The sequence below is a fragment of the Salvelinus sp. IW2-2015 genome, linkage group LG17 (assembly GCF_002910315.2).
Source record: "Salvelinus sp. IW2-2015 linkage group LG17, ASM291031v2, whole genome shotgun sequence".
NCBI lineage: Eukaryota > Metazoa > Chordata > Actinopteri > Salmoniformes > Salmonidae > Salvelinus > Salvelinus sp. IW2-2015.
In genome coordinates this window covers 365590-378055 of record NC_036857.1, presented here as the reverse complement: position 1 = coordinate 378055, position 12466 = coordinate 365590, and the positions used below count along the sequence as shown (strand labels likewise).

Genomic DNA, 12466 nt, shown 5'->3' with positions numbered 1-12466 from the left:
ATGACAGGTACAGAGAGAGGCTAGAGAGGCTCAGATATATAGTCATGATGTATCGTACGCAGAGGCCATAAAACAGATTGGTAGAACTACAGTGTAGACTGATGGATCTTACATGGATGTACCTGTAGTAAGTGGATCTACTGTCAGGGCTGATGGATCTTACATGGATCTACCTGTAGTAAGTGGACCTGCTGTCAGGGCTGATGGATCTTACATGGATCTACCTGTAGTAAGTGGACCTGCTGTCAGGGCTGATGGATCTTACATGGTGTACCTGTAGTAAGTGGACCTGTTGTCATGGCTGATGGATCTTACATGGATGTACCTGTAGTAAGTGGACCTGCTGTCAGGGCTGATGGATCTGACATGGATGTACCTGTAGTAAGTGGACCTGCTGTCAGGGCTGATGCTTCTGATGGTCCTGGCATGGTTTGGTGTCAAAGGACACTTTGATAATTAATAAAGTTGACTTCACAGCTTTTATAAGTAAGGCTATCAATACGACTTGGGTTGTGGGTTGCAGAATTGCCAGGTTGAAGGTTATTGTGGAGATGGCAAAACAGATATTGGGGGGGTAACAGATGTTACTGTTGAAAAGGTTGTTGACATGCTGGGTGGAGTGTTTCAGCATGATATAGATACCGTTTACTGGGGTTGGACAGAGGGATGTGGCAGAAGTTCGGGATTTATTTGGTTTAGAATTGTATTTTCATGGTAATAGAGGATCGGCAGATCCCGATTGATCGAACATTCCACACAGTAGGTGGCGGTATGCACTTAAACGATTGTTTGCGGACCGCCATGATATCATAGAAGAAGACGAAGAAGGAAGACGGAAAGGTGGACTATCCATTCACCACGTGTCACTTTAAGAACGTCGGTGATCACGTGTGCAGCGCTTTTCACACACACAAAAAAAGTTTGACATAAATTTCGAAAATTATTTTGCAATTGTCCAAGTTCTTCATACTGTCCGAGAAATAAACGTGGATAGTGGTACGATGGACGGGATATCCCAGGTAACAACAGCTTGCCAAATACGTTATTATGCGTTTGTTAAATATAATTTTCAACCTACTTCTATTGCGCAAACATATTGCGTGGTAATCTATTTGTGTGGTGGTTGAATACGGATGCGCTAACGAAAACCTTGTTTTAGCTAATAATAACGTTGTTTACCTCTTCGTCCCTGAATATCAAAAGAAAATTCTGACTTCAGGATTTGCTCTTGACCTGGGACCCCTGAAAGAGCCCTTGGCATTTATTAGAGTGCTCGAATGGGTAAGTTCGTTTTTTTGTTCTTATTTACATATTAGGTTATTATGTGGCTAACCAAGTTAAGCTCAACCCGGAGATGTAATCTACACCGACGGAGTTGAACGGAGAGAAGTGTGGGCGGACTGGCGCTCCTACGTCACATAAAATGAAGTTTTTATTTTAGAAAACAAATACGGCTTTCGGTCAAACCCAAAGAATAGCCTCGATTAGGCTCAACGCCGTTGATGTGAAGTAACGTTACATCGAGGAGTCGAATTTCGCTTATTATTATGTGGCCTAGCATGGGGAGGAATTCAATGTATCAAATATATGTTTTTATTTAGCAACGTCATTTAGTCCTATGCAACCAGTGACCTTTTAAACCGTGTTGCTGGTGTTGTGCGGGAACCCCCCCCCCCGCCAGAATCAGGGTGTTTCTGGAGACTGAGAAGTGTTTAGACATTTTTATTTTACATTTATTTAAACTAGGCAAGTCAGTTAAGAACAAATTCTTATTTCGGTGACGGCCTACCAGGGAACAGTGGGGTAACGGCCTTGTTCAGGGGCAACAGATGATTTATTTGGACCTTGTCACCTCCGGGGTTAGATCTGAGTCCAACGCTCTAACCACTAGGCTACCTGCCGCCCCATGCATCCTGTACTGTATAACAGGCGTGTTTGTTACAGCTATTAAAACAACTAGAGCAAGGCTGTTTATAGTAGGCTAGTGGCCAGTCCTCAGTCATTTTGTCAGGCTGAACCATACAGAACACATTTGAGGGCATTGCTACTAGCCTATAAAACTGAAATGTAAAACAAATAATCCCCCAAAATGTTTTTTTTTTAAATAAAATAATTAACAAATCTGTTTGGAAAAACAAACTAAAATAACTTTTAAACTGAACATAAATCATGATTTGTTTTGGGTGGGCAAAAATAATGTTTAAATAAACATGAATCTAACCACCATATTTAACCCTCCATATTTAACCCTTGTATCAAACCCAGACCGTCACTACAGTTCTACAACCACAGTTGATTTCTCTAAGGCTGTTTTTTTCTTCTTTTCATTCTATATTCAAGTGATAAAAATCACTTCCTGTGAGGAAGGATGTCAGTCTGGTGTGTGACATCCACAATGACTCGAAGGCCCATGATCCAGTCTTGCTCCACATTCTGTCAGTAGTTCTATCTGATCTGTTACCTGACCTATCAACTCCTGTCACAACACCTTCAGACTGCAAACTGGTGTTATAGTTACCACAGGGTGACATAGTTACCACAGGGTGACATAGTTACCACAGGGTGACATAGTTACCACAGGGTGACATAGTTACCACAGGCTGACATAGTTACCACAGGCTGACAGTTACCACAGGCTGACATAGTTACCACAGGGTGACATAGTCATATGTTCTGTAGTTTTTGGACTGAACGTAATTTCAAAAAGTTATTTCCAGTTATGTCCTGTCGTGTTTCAACTGGTTCTTTCATTTTGATTGTGTCCTGTCCTTATGTGAGCTTTTGTCTGTCTGTGCAGGTCTTCTCCATATTTGCCTTCGCTACAACGTCGGGTTATGCCGGCTCTACGAGCATCAACGTGCAGTGCCATGGAAGCCTCAACCAAGAAATCACTGCTGACTTTAACTACCCGTTCAGGTAAACAGAACATAAGCAAAAACATGCATTTATCTACGACTATGACTGACCTGAGAAGTGTGTTTGTCCCTTGTGAACACAACTGTTACAGGTATCCTGTGTGTGTTTCTCTCCTACTCACGGTGGCAGTCATCATTCCCTAATCAGTCGCTAATCAGAAGACACACCTGCTCCTTTTCCCTTACCCAATCACATCCCCTTTCCCTTGGTTTTAAAAGTATCTCAATCAGTTGTCTCTGGAGATTTCTCTCTTGTTTTCGCACCTACGTGTCACTTTGTCCGTTAGCCTGTGAGCAGTGTATTGATGTGGTGTATGAATGTTTGTTGGTGGGAAAAGGTGATAACCAGCCAAGTCGCCCGTTGGGCCTACATTACCCGTAGGGAAACAGTGTCTAAATACCCTAGTTAGAACTGGGCAGACCACCCACTGTATTTCTGGTTAGTTAGCTAGCTGTTCTGGAAGCAGGCTAGCTTAAGGGTTTGTTTGGGTATTTAGTATGTCTTTCCTTGGGTCCAGCTCAGCCCCTTTATCCCCACACCTCATTACCGTGTGTTTAAAATAAACCTGAAGTGTTTGACGGTAGATTTAGCTTGTCTGTGGTTTTTAGTTCTCACTGTTACTTATTCACTGGGGTGATTTGCATGAGTTATGTTACGGGTCTTGTTTCCTTCCCCCCCCCTAGACTGCAGGGCCAAAAGTGGTTTGTAACATAAGTGGGGGCTCATCCGGGATCTGTCTTTACTGACACCCATGCAGCTCGTGCAAATTATTGTAGTGGTCTAGTTCAGTGTTGAGCGTCACCGCTGGGAATAGCTGATGTAGCATTAGAGTGCTATTTGTTGGCTCTTGTGTTTTTGTGGTAGTTGAAAATGGCTACTTTTGAGTTGAAATCCTTTTTGGATAACCCTACGTGGGAGGTTTTTGACAAATGTCGTAGAATTGATTTGCTGACCATTATTCGGTATCTATTCCGCAGAGTTTAGTTAAAGCGGAGGTTAAACAGCTGGTGTTAAATGTTTTGTTGGAAGAGCAGGTGCTTGTGTTACCACTGCCTGAGCCCACTACCCCTGTAGGGGATGTTGCTGCTCCTGTAAGCCCGTCTGAGAACGAGAGCGAGGCTAAAGCTCCAGCCACATTGCCCCGTTTTGATCCACTCTACCCGCCGTCAACCAGTGATGCCAGGAGGGATGTCCGTTCGACACGGCTCCAACTGGAGGCGGAAGAGAGAGCTCAAATTAGGCGAGAAAATCTCTAGTTGGAGATGTGTAAAATTGAGTCAGAAAGAGAACAGCGACAGTTGGAGATGTGTAAAATTGAGACGGCGACAGTTGGCGTTCAAAATGCGCCAGATGGAACTGGAGGCCGAGACGGCGAGGCTAGCCTCCGTTACCGCTGTGTCTGTTAGTGAGCCGTCCTCACCAGCTGGAGCTTCCAACACGTTTGACATTAGTAGGCAGATTGCCTTGGTACCTCTGTTCAGAGAGTCAGAGGTTGACTCCTGTTTTTGAACGTATAGCCGTAGCATTGAAATGGCCTGAAGACGTATGGTGCCTATTACCTCAGTGTAAATTAACTGGTAAAGCCCAAGAGGTTTTGTCAGCGCTACCTCTTGAAGACAGTTTAAATTATGAAGTGGTCAAAGCTACTGTTCTTCGTGCCTATGAGCTTGTTCCTGAGGCATACCGACAGAGATTCAGGTCTCAGAGAAAGTCTTCTAGTAAGACTTATGTGGAATTTGCTAGAGACAAGGGAAATCTGTTTTGATAAATGGCATGCTGCTTGCGAGGTAACTGATTTCAACTCTCTCCGGGAGTTAATCTTGTTGGAAGAGTTTAAAAATTGCTTACCCGAACGCATTGTAGTTTACCTAAACAAACAAAGTATCCTCCCTGTCAGAAGCGTCTGTGTTGGCAGACCAGTTTGTGTTGACGCAAGAGCGTGTTTTTGGCTCATACTGAGAGTAGAGCCAATGAATTGCTTACTTTTAGTCCTACTCGGTCAGCAGTACAGCAAGCACGCCAGGAACATGAGCGTCCCTGTTTCTATTGTCATAAGGTGGGACATATGATTAATGATTGCTTCCTGCTAAAATGCAAACAAGGGATGCCTCTTCGTGCCAAGCCGCCAACAGGTGTTGGTCTAATTCGTACGGTTGTGAGGTCTGAAACGAAACAGGCGCCGCAGGGTAAATGTATTTTGAAAGTCCCAGTCCCCGACCGCAGTTATGAACCTTTTAATTATCGAGGGGTTTGTTTCCCTAACGAATGACGAAGCATCTCAGCGTCCGGTTAAATTCCTTAGATACTGGTGCGGCGCAGTCGTTTATATTGTCTGATGTGTTGCCCTTATCCGACGATACATACTGTGGTTCCAGTGTGTTAGTTCAGGGTATTGAAATGGGTTTTGTCCCAGTGCCATTGCACTTTGTGAAAGTACACTGAGTTATATCAGTGGAATATTCAGAGTGGGGGTACGTTCTATGTTGCCAGTAAAAGGTGTGACCTTTATAATGGGTAACGATATTGCCGGAGGAAAGGTAGTACCCGTATTGGATAAAAGTGACCACTCTCTCTCRAATGAGCTGGCACAGAGTTATCCACATGTGTTCCCTGCTTGTGCTGTCACTCGTGCACAGGCACGACAAGTGGGTGACGTCATAGATTTGTCGAACACTGTCCTGTTCAAAGAGTTTGATCAAGAGGATGGGTTGTGTGCTACCTCGGGGAAGCTGATCCCCCTCTGACAAACAGCCCAGGGAAGAATGGAAGTATATTGAACTAATTGCTGCTGCAATACAGTTACCAGTCACTCGTGAGCAGCTGATTGCTAACCAAAAGGTTGCCAACAGGGCTTGCTAAATGGTCCCCCCCCCTAGACTGCAGGGCAACAGGGGTTCGTAACAACAACCTTGTCTCACTCTACTCCTACAGACTCATGGCTCACTCTACTCCTACAGACTCATGGCTCACTCTACTCCTACAGACTCATGGCTCACTCTACTCCCACAGGACTCATGGCTCACTCTACTCCTACAGACTCAATGGCTCACTCTACTCCTACAGACTCATGGCTCACTCTACTCCTACAGACTCATGGCTCACTCTACTCCTACAGACTCATGGCTCACTCTACTCCTACAGACTCATGGCTCCACTCTACTCTCCTACAGACTCTCATGGCTCACTCTTACTCCTACAGACTCATGGCTCACTTACTCCTACAGACTCATGGCTCACTCTACTCCTACAGACTCATGGCTCACTCTACTCCTACAGACTCATGGCTCACTCTACCTCCTACAGACTCATGGCTCACTCTACTCCTACAGACTCATGGCTCACTTCTACTCCTACAGACTCATGGCTCCCACTCTACTCGCTACAAGACTCATGGCTCACTCGTACACTGTGCCCTCCTGTAAGAACGACTCCAGCACTATCCAGAACTTTCTGACCGGCGACTACTCCTCCTCGGCTGAGTTCTACGTCTGTATCGGGGTGTTTGCTTCCTCTACAGCACCGCCAGCCTGGTGATCTACCTGGGCTACCAGCACGTCTACAGGCAGACCAGCCGCGGACCCATTGTGGTGAGTTGAAGGTGGTCGGTGTTGAGCCCGTCTATAGAACCACTAAAGAGCTTGAGGGTTTTTGTTGTGACACTAAAGACATTTTGAAATCTGGTTGAGTCTTTTGGGAACAAGCAAACATTCTGTAAACCTGGCCCCGTTTTGAGGTGAATTAACTGAAATGGTGAACTTTATGCTCTCTGTGAGAAAGCGCACTAATGGTGTGTCAATGAAGACCTGGCACTGTGGAGGGTGAGGGGTCCTCTGGCACTGTGGAGGTGAGGGGTCCTCTGGCACTGTGGAGGGTGAGGGGTCCTCTGGAAGTGTGGAGGGTGAGGGTCCTGTGGGTGAGTGCTGTGTTCCTCAGGGAGTCAGCAGCTGGAACTGGGGAGGTGAGGGGTCCTCTGGAACTGTGGAGGATGAGGGGTGGGGACCTCTGGAACTGGGAGGGTGGGGACCTCTGGAACTGGGGAGGTGGGGACCTCTGGAACTGGGGAGGGTGGGGACCTCTGGAGCTGGGGAGGGTGGGGCTCTGGAGCTGGGGAGGGTGGGGACCTCTGGAACTGGGAGGGGTGGGGACCTCTGGAACTGGGGAGGGGTGGGGACCTCTGGAAACTGGGGAGGTGGGGACCTCTGGAACTGGGGAGGGGTGGGGAACCTCGAAATGGGGAGGGTGGGGACCTCTGGAGCTGGGGAGGGTGGGGACCTCTGGAGCTGGGAGGGTGGGGCCTCTGGAGCTGGGGAGGGTGGGGACCTCTGGAGCTGGGGAGGGTGGGACCTCTGGAGCTGGGAGGGTGAGCTGGTGGGGACCTCTGGAACTGGGTGGGGACCTCTGGAACTGGGAGGGTGAGCGGTGGGGACCTCTGGAACTGGGGAGGGTGGGGTCCTCGTGGAACTGGGGAGGGTGGGGTCCTCTGGGAACTGGGGAGGGGTGGGGACCTCTGGAGCTGGGGAGGGTGGGGTCCTCTGGAGCTGGGGAGGGTGGGGACCTCTGGAGTCAGCAGCTCTGCAAAAAATAATAACTACCATCGTGTCAATAGTGGAGCCACTAATATTCCAAGAAACTGTCATTGAACGTTTTGGTTGCTTGTGGATCAACCGATCTGGGTCAAGTATATATGTAAATGAGAGGGCTGTGTTCCTCATGGTGAAGGCTGGAGGAGATGACTGCCGTTTTACAGGCTCCTAACCAATTGTGCTATTTACTGTTTTTTCACATTATTTTACATAATGTTACTGCTATTGTCTCTTATGACCGAAAAGAGCTTCTAGATATCAGAACAGCGATTACTCACATCGAACTGGACAAATATTTTTTTTCTATAGCTGACGCAAAGGAAATACTGTTTCTCCCGGACCAGGCCCAAATCCCCGTCATTTGCATGAAGAGAAGACTGAGATACAAGGGGTGCAGATCCAGGTCCCTTGTGAGAATTCGTCCTGGAGTAGGTAACCCACCTCTACCATCTGTTCTATTGGCCAATGTGCAATCGCTGGAGAATAAACTGGATGAGCTCCGTTCGAGACTATCCTACCAACGGGACATTTTAAACTGTAACATCTTATGTTTCACCGAGTCGTGGCTGAACGACGACATGGATAATATACGGTTGTCTGGGTTTTCCGTGCATCGGCAGGACAGAACAGCTACGTCCAATAAGATGAGGGGTGGTGGTGTGTGTCTATTTGGCTAACAGCTGGTGCGCAATGTCTAATATTAAGGAGGTCTCGAGGTATTGCTCGCCTGAGGTAGAGTACCTCATGATAAGCTGTAGACCAAACTATCTACCAAGAGTTTATATTTTTCGTAGCCGTCTATTTACCACCACAAACCGATGCTGGAACTAAGACCGCACACAACGAGCTGTATAAGGACATAAGCAAACAAGAAAATGCTTATCCAGAAGTGGCACTCCTAGTGGCCGGGGACTTTAATGCAGGCGAACTTAAATCCATTTTACCTAATTTCTACCAGCATGTCACGTGCAACCAGAGGGGAAAAAAATTGTAGACCACCTTTACTCCACACACAGAGACACATACAAAGCTCTTCCTCACCCACCATTTGGCAAATCTGACCATAATTCTATCTTCCTGATTCCTGCTTACAAGCAAAAACTAAACAACGAGACAGCCTATAGGGAGGAGGTCAGATACTTGGCAGTGTGGTGCCAGGAAAACAACCGCTCCCTCAACGTGATCAAGACGAAGGAGCTGATCGTGGACTACAGGAAAAGGAGGGCAGAACATGCCCCTATTCGCATTGACCGGGCTGGAGTGGAGCGAGTTTCAAGTTCCTTGGTGTCCACATCACCAACAAACTATCATGGTCCAAACACACCAAGAAGGTTGTGAAGAGGGCACGACAACACCTATTCCCCCTCAGGAGACTGAAAAGATTTGGCATGGATCCTCAAAGTTCTACAACTGCACCATCAAGAGCATCCTGACCGGTTGCATCGCCGCCTGGTATGGCAACTGCTCGGCATCCGACCGGAAAGCTCTACAGAGGGTAGTGCGTATGGCCCAGTACATCACTGGGACCAAGCTTTCTGCCATCCAGGACCTGTATACCAGGCAGTGTCAGAGGAAGGCCCAAACTATTTTTCAAAGATTCCATTCACCCAAGTCATAGACTGTTCTCTCTGCTACCGCACGGCAAGTGGTACCAGAGCACCATGTCTAGGTCCAAAAGGCTCTTTAACAGCTTCTACCCCCCAAGCCAAAAGACCGCTGAACAATTAATCAAACAGCTACCCGACTATTTGCTTTCCCCCCCTCTTTGTTTTTACACTGCTGCTACTAATCATTGTTATTTTACTGTGCTTTCTAAATAATTTTTTACTTTAGTTTATTTAATACATATTTTCTTAACCAACAATGCAGTTAAGAAAATAGATTTACGGGCTTGTGAGTAAGCATTTCACGGTGAGGTCTACACCTGTTGCACGTGACATAAAATATGATTTTAAAATATATTGTCAAACACTTAATTTCGTTTGCCTGGAACAATGGAACGAGTAGAATTGTTCCAAAAGTGCAAACACCAAGCTAAATCAAGCGCACATCAAATACTTTCAAGTCTTTGACATTGTGTATTTAACCCAGGTCTCCTTCACTAGTTTAAGTCCAAAACAATCAGATACATTAAAATGGAAATCATAAGCCTGATAACAAATTATTATTATTACTGCATTTGTGGAATGCAGTAATAACCTGGTACAAAGTGAGGTTGTTATATGGTCTGTTTACATACTGCCTTCAAAAAGTAGTCGCACCTCTTTTTTACGTTTTGCACGAATTGAAAATTGATTAAATTGTGATACATTTTTTTTTGTCACGCACAATACCCCATAATGTCAGTCAAAATATGTTTTTCAAAATGTTTACAAATTAATAAAACATTTAAATCTGCTGTTTTTAAGTGAATAAGTATTCAACCCCTTTGCTATTGCCTAAATAAGTTCAGGAGTAAACATGTGCTTAACAAGTCACATGCAGTGCATTGGGAAAGTATTCAGACCCCTTTGACTTTTTCCACATTTTGTTAATTTACAGCCTTGTTCTAAAATGGATTAAATTGTTTTTTTCCCTCCCATCAATCATAATGACAAATCTAAAACGGGTTTAGACATTTTAGCAAATGTGTATATATATATATTTTTAAACGATCACATTTACATAAGTATTCAGACCCTTTACCCAGTACTTTGTTGAAGCACATTTGGCAGTGATTACAGCCTTGAATCTTCTTGGGTATGAAGCTACAAGCTTGCCACAGCTGTATTTGGGGAGTTTCTCCCATTTTCTTCTCTGCAGATCCTCTCTGTCAGGTTAGATCGGAAGCGTTGCTGCACAGCTATTTTCATGTCTCTCCAGAGATGTTTCGATTGGGTTCAAGTCCGGGCTCTGGCTGGGCCACTCAAGGACATACATGGTAGAATGTGTTTCGAATTGATTTGAAACACCAACGCATTGTGCAGTTAAAGAAGAGACGGTTTCCCTCTTTAGATTCTCCTTTTCATCTTGCTGCAAATGTTGATAAAATACTACCAGTATATTACTGAAAGACGGCTGTAATATTCAACACAATATAATACGATCAGCCATCTTTCATTGCAGCAAATCTGTCAGTCTCAAGGCATTCAATGTCTACACACCCGTCTGTAGGTGGTGTTTCAGGAGACTGAGAAGTGTTTAGACATGCATCCTGTACTGAAAAAAAACAATTTAGTAAACTGAAATAAAATAATTTGTTTCCTGAGTTCCAAATAATTAGTTCATTTTTTGTTGCTCACACGTTTTCACTTTGTCATTCCGGGGGTATTGTGAGATCTATTGAGTTCAGGCTGTAACACGTGGAATACGTCAAGGGGTGTGAATACCTTCTGAAGGTACTGTGTAGGTGGGTTTCTTTTTTTTTAACGTTCCAGCGTTCATCCTGAACCTGTACAGTTTTTATTTACCATGTCTCCCGTTCTTCCAACAGGACCTGGTGGTGACAGCAGCCTTTGCCTTCCTGTGGCTGGTGTCCTCCTCTGCCTGGGGTAAAGGCCTGACTGACGTCAAGTGGGCTACCAGCCCCTCTAACCTGGTAGGCTTAATCTCCACCTGCAAGGACGTCACCAACAAGTGCACACCGGGAGCAGTGCCTCACGTGGGACGACTCAACTCCTCTGTGGTAAGCTATACGCATCATTCGTGTTGGTTATAATCTGCACCTTCATTCAAGGAAACTGCTTAAAAAAAAAATTCAAAAGTGTTTTACTTCCTCCAATTGATTGGATTGAAATGGAATTTAACCCTGCTTCACCATAAGTCCTCTTTTGTAGAACCTGCTTTCATTCTCACAACGGGACAGGTTCATAATGAGGCATAGTAGCAACATCTCAATGACATTTCTTTTAACTTCCTGACTAAGAAACATGATTTTGTCGCCCCCCTTATGGCAGATCTTTGGATTCCTCAATCTGATATTGTGGGGTGGTAACTGCTGGTTCATCTTTAAGGAAACATCTTTCCACAAGTCAGCCAACCCCCCTGCGGACGTAGAGGAGGGTTCAGGGGTCAGGCCCCTGCCGTCCTAACTGGGCAGTTCTCTGCTGTCGTCGGCTGTGTTCCAGACTGCCTGCAAATGCAGTCACCACTGCATCAATTAACCAATCTTTGGGGCGAATCTTCAACTTCCACTCAAATTCTCACATAGTCATGCTACGATGCCAATAGGAGACGATGTGACTTTGTGGAAGTTAAGATTTTTCCCCTCTGTGTGATTTCTGACTTGTTGAACACTTATCCAGGCGTTTTGAGATGTGACTGATATGCAGATGACCTGGAACAGGGCTGAAGTTCCCTCCAACCAAGTAGTTCCTTTACCTTTTTCAAATGATTTGTAAATTGGTTGGAATGCTGCTTAGAAATGTCTAACGTAAACTTAACCACCGTTTCTTTCATGCATTGCCAACATTGCCAACATTTATTTTTCAAAAGCTTTCGAAGTGGTGTATTTTAGGTTCTTTAAATAGGTACAAAACTGAATTCAGCAAATATGAAAGGAGACATTTTGGGTGGCGGGGGGGGGGGTGAATTTAAGTCAACTAGTTTTGTTTCATGCTGTTAACTCTTTACTTAAAGATTAAAAAAAAAAAAAAAAAAATTAAAATCTTTATTTAACTAGGCAAGTCAATTAAGAACAAATTCTTATTTTCAATGACGGCCTAGGAACAGTGCGTTAACTGCCTTGTTCAGGGGCAGAACAGCAGAGTTTTACCTTGTCGGGGATTTGAACTTGCAACCTTTCAGTTACTAGTCCAACGCTCTAACCACTAGGCTACCTGCCGCCTGCTGTTATATTTAACTGTATAACTAACCCAATGCAACAGTATAACTAACCCAATGCAACAATCAAATCAGTTTATTAAAAAGTCGCTGTGTGATTATTTCTTTTTGTTACTTTGTGGATAGTTTAGTGTTTTTGATTTAAT

At 44.9% G+C, this 12466-nt stretch overlaps 1 pseudogene; it reads left to right on the top strand.

Annotated features, from left to right (window-relative positions):
- The first annotated feature begins 891 nt into the window (after positions 1-891).
- LOC111977128 (synaptophysin-like protein 1) lies at positions 892-12040 on the top strand (annotated as a pseudogene).
- The last annotated feature ends 426 nt before the right edge of the window (positions 12041-12466 follow it).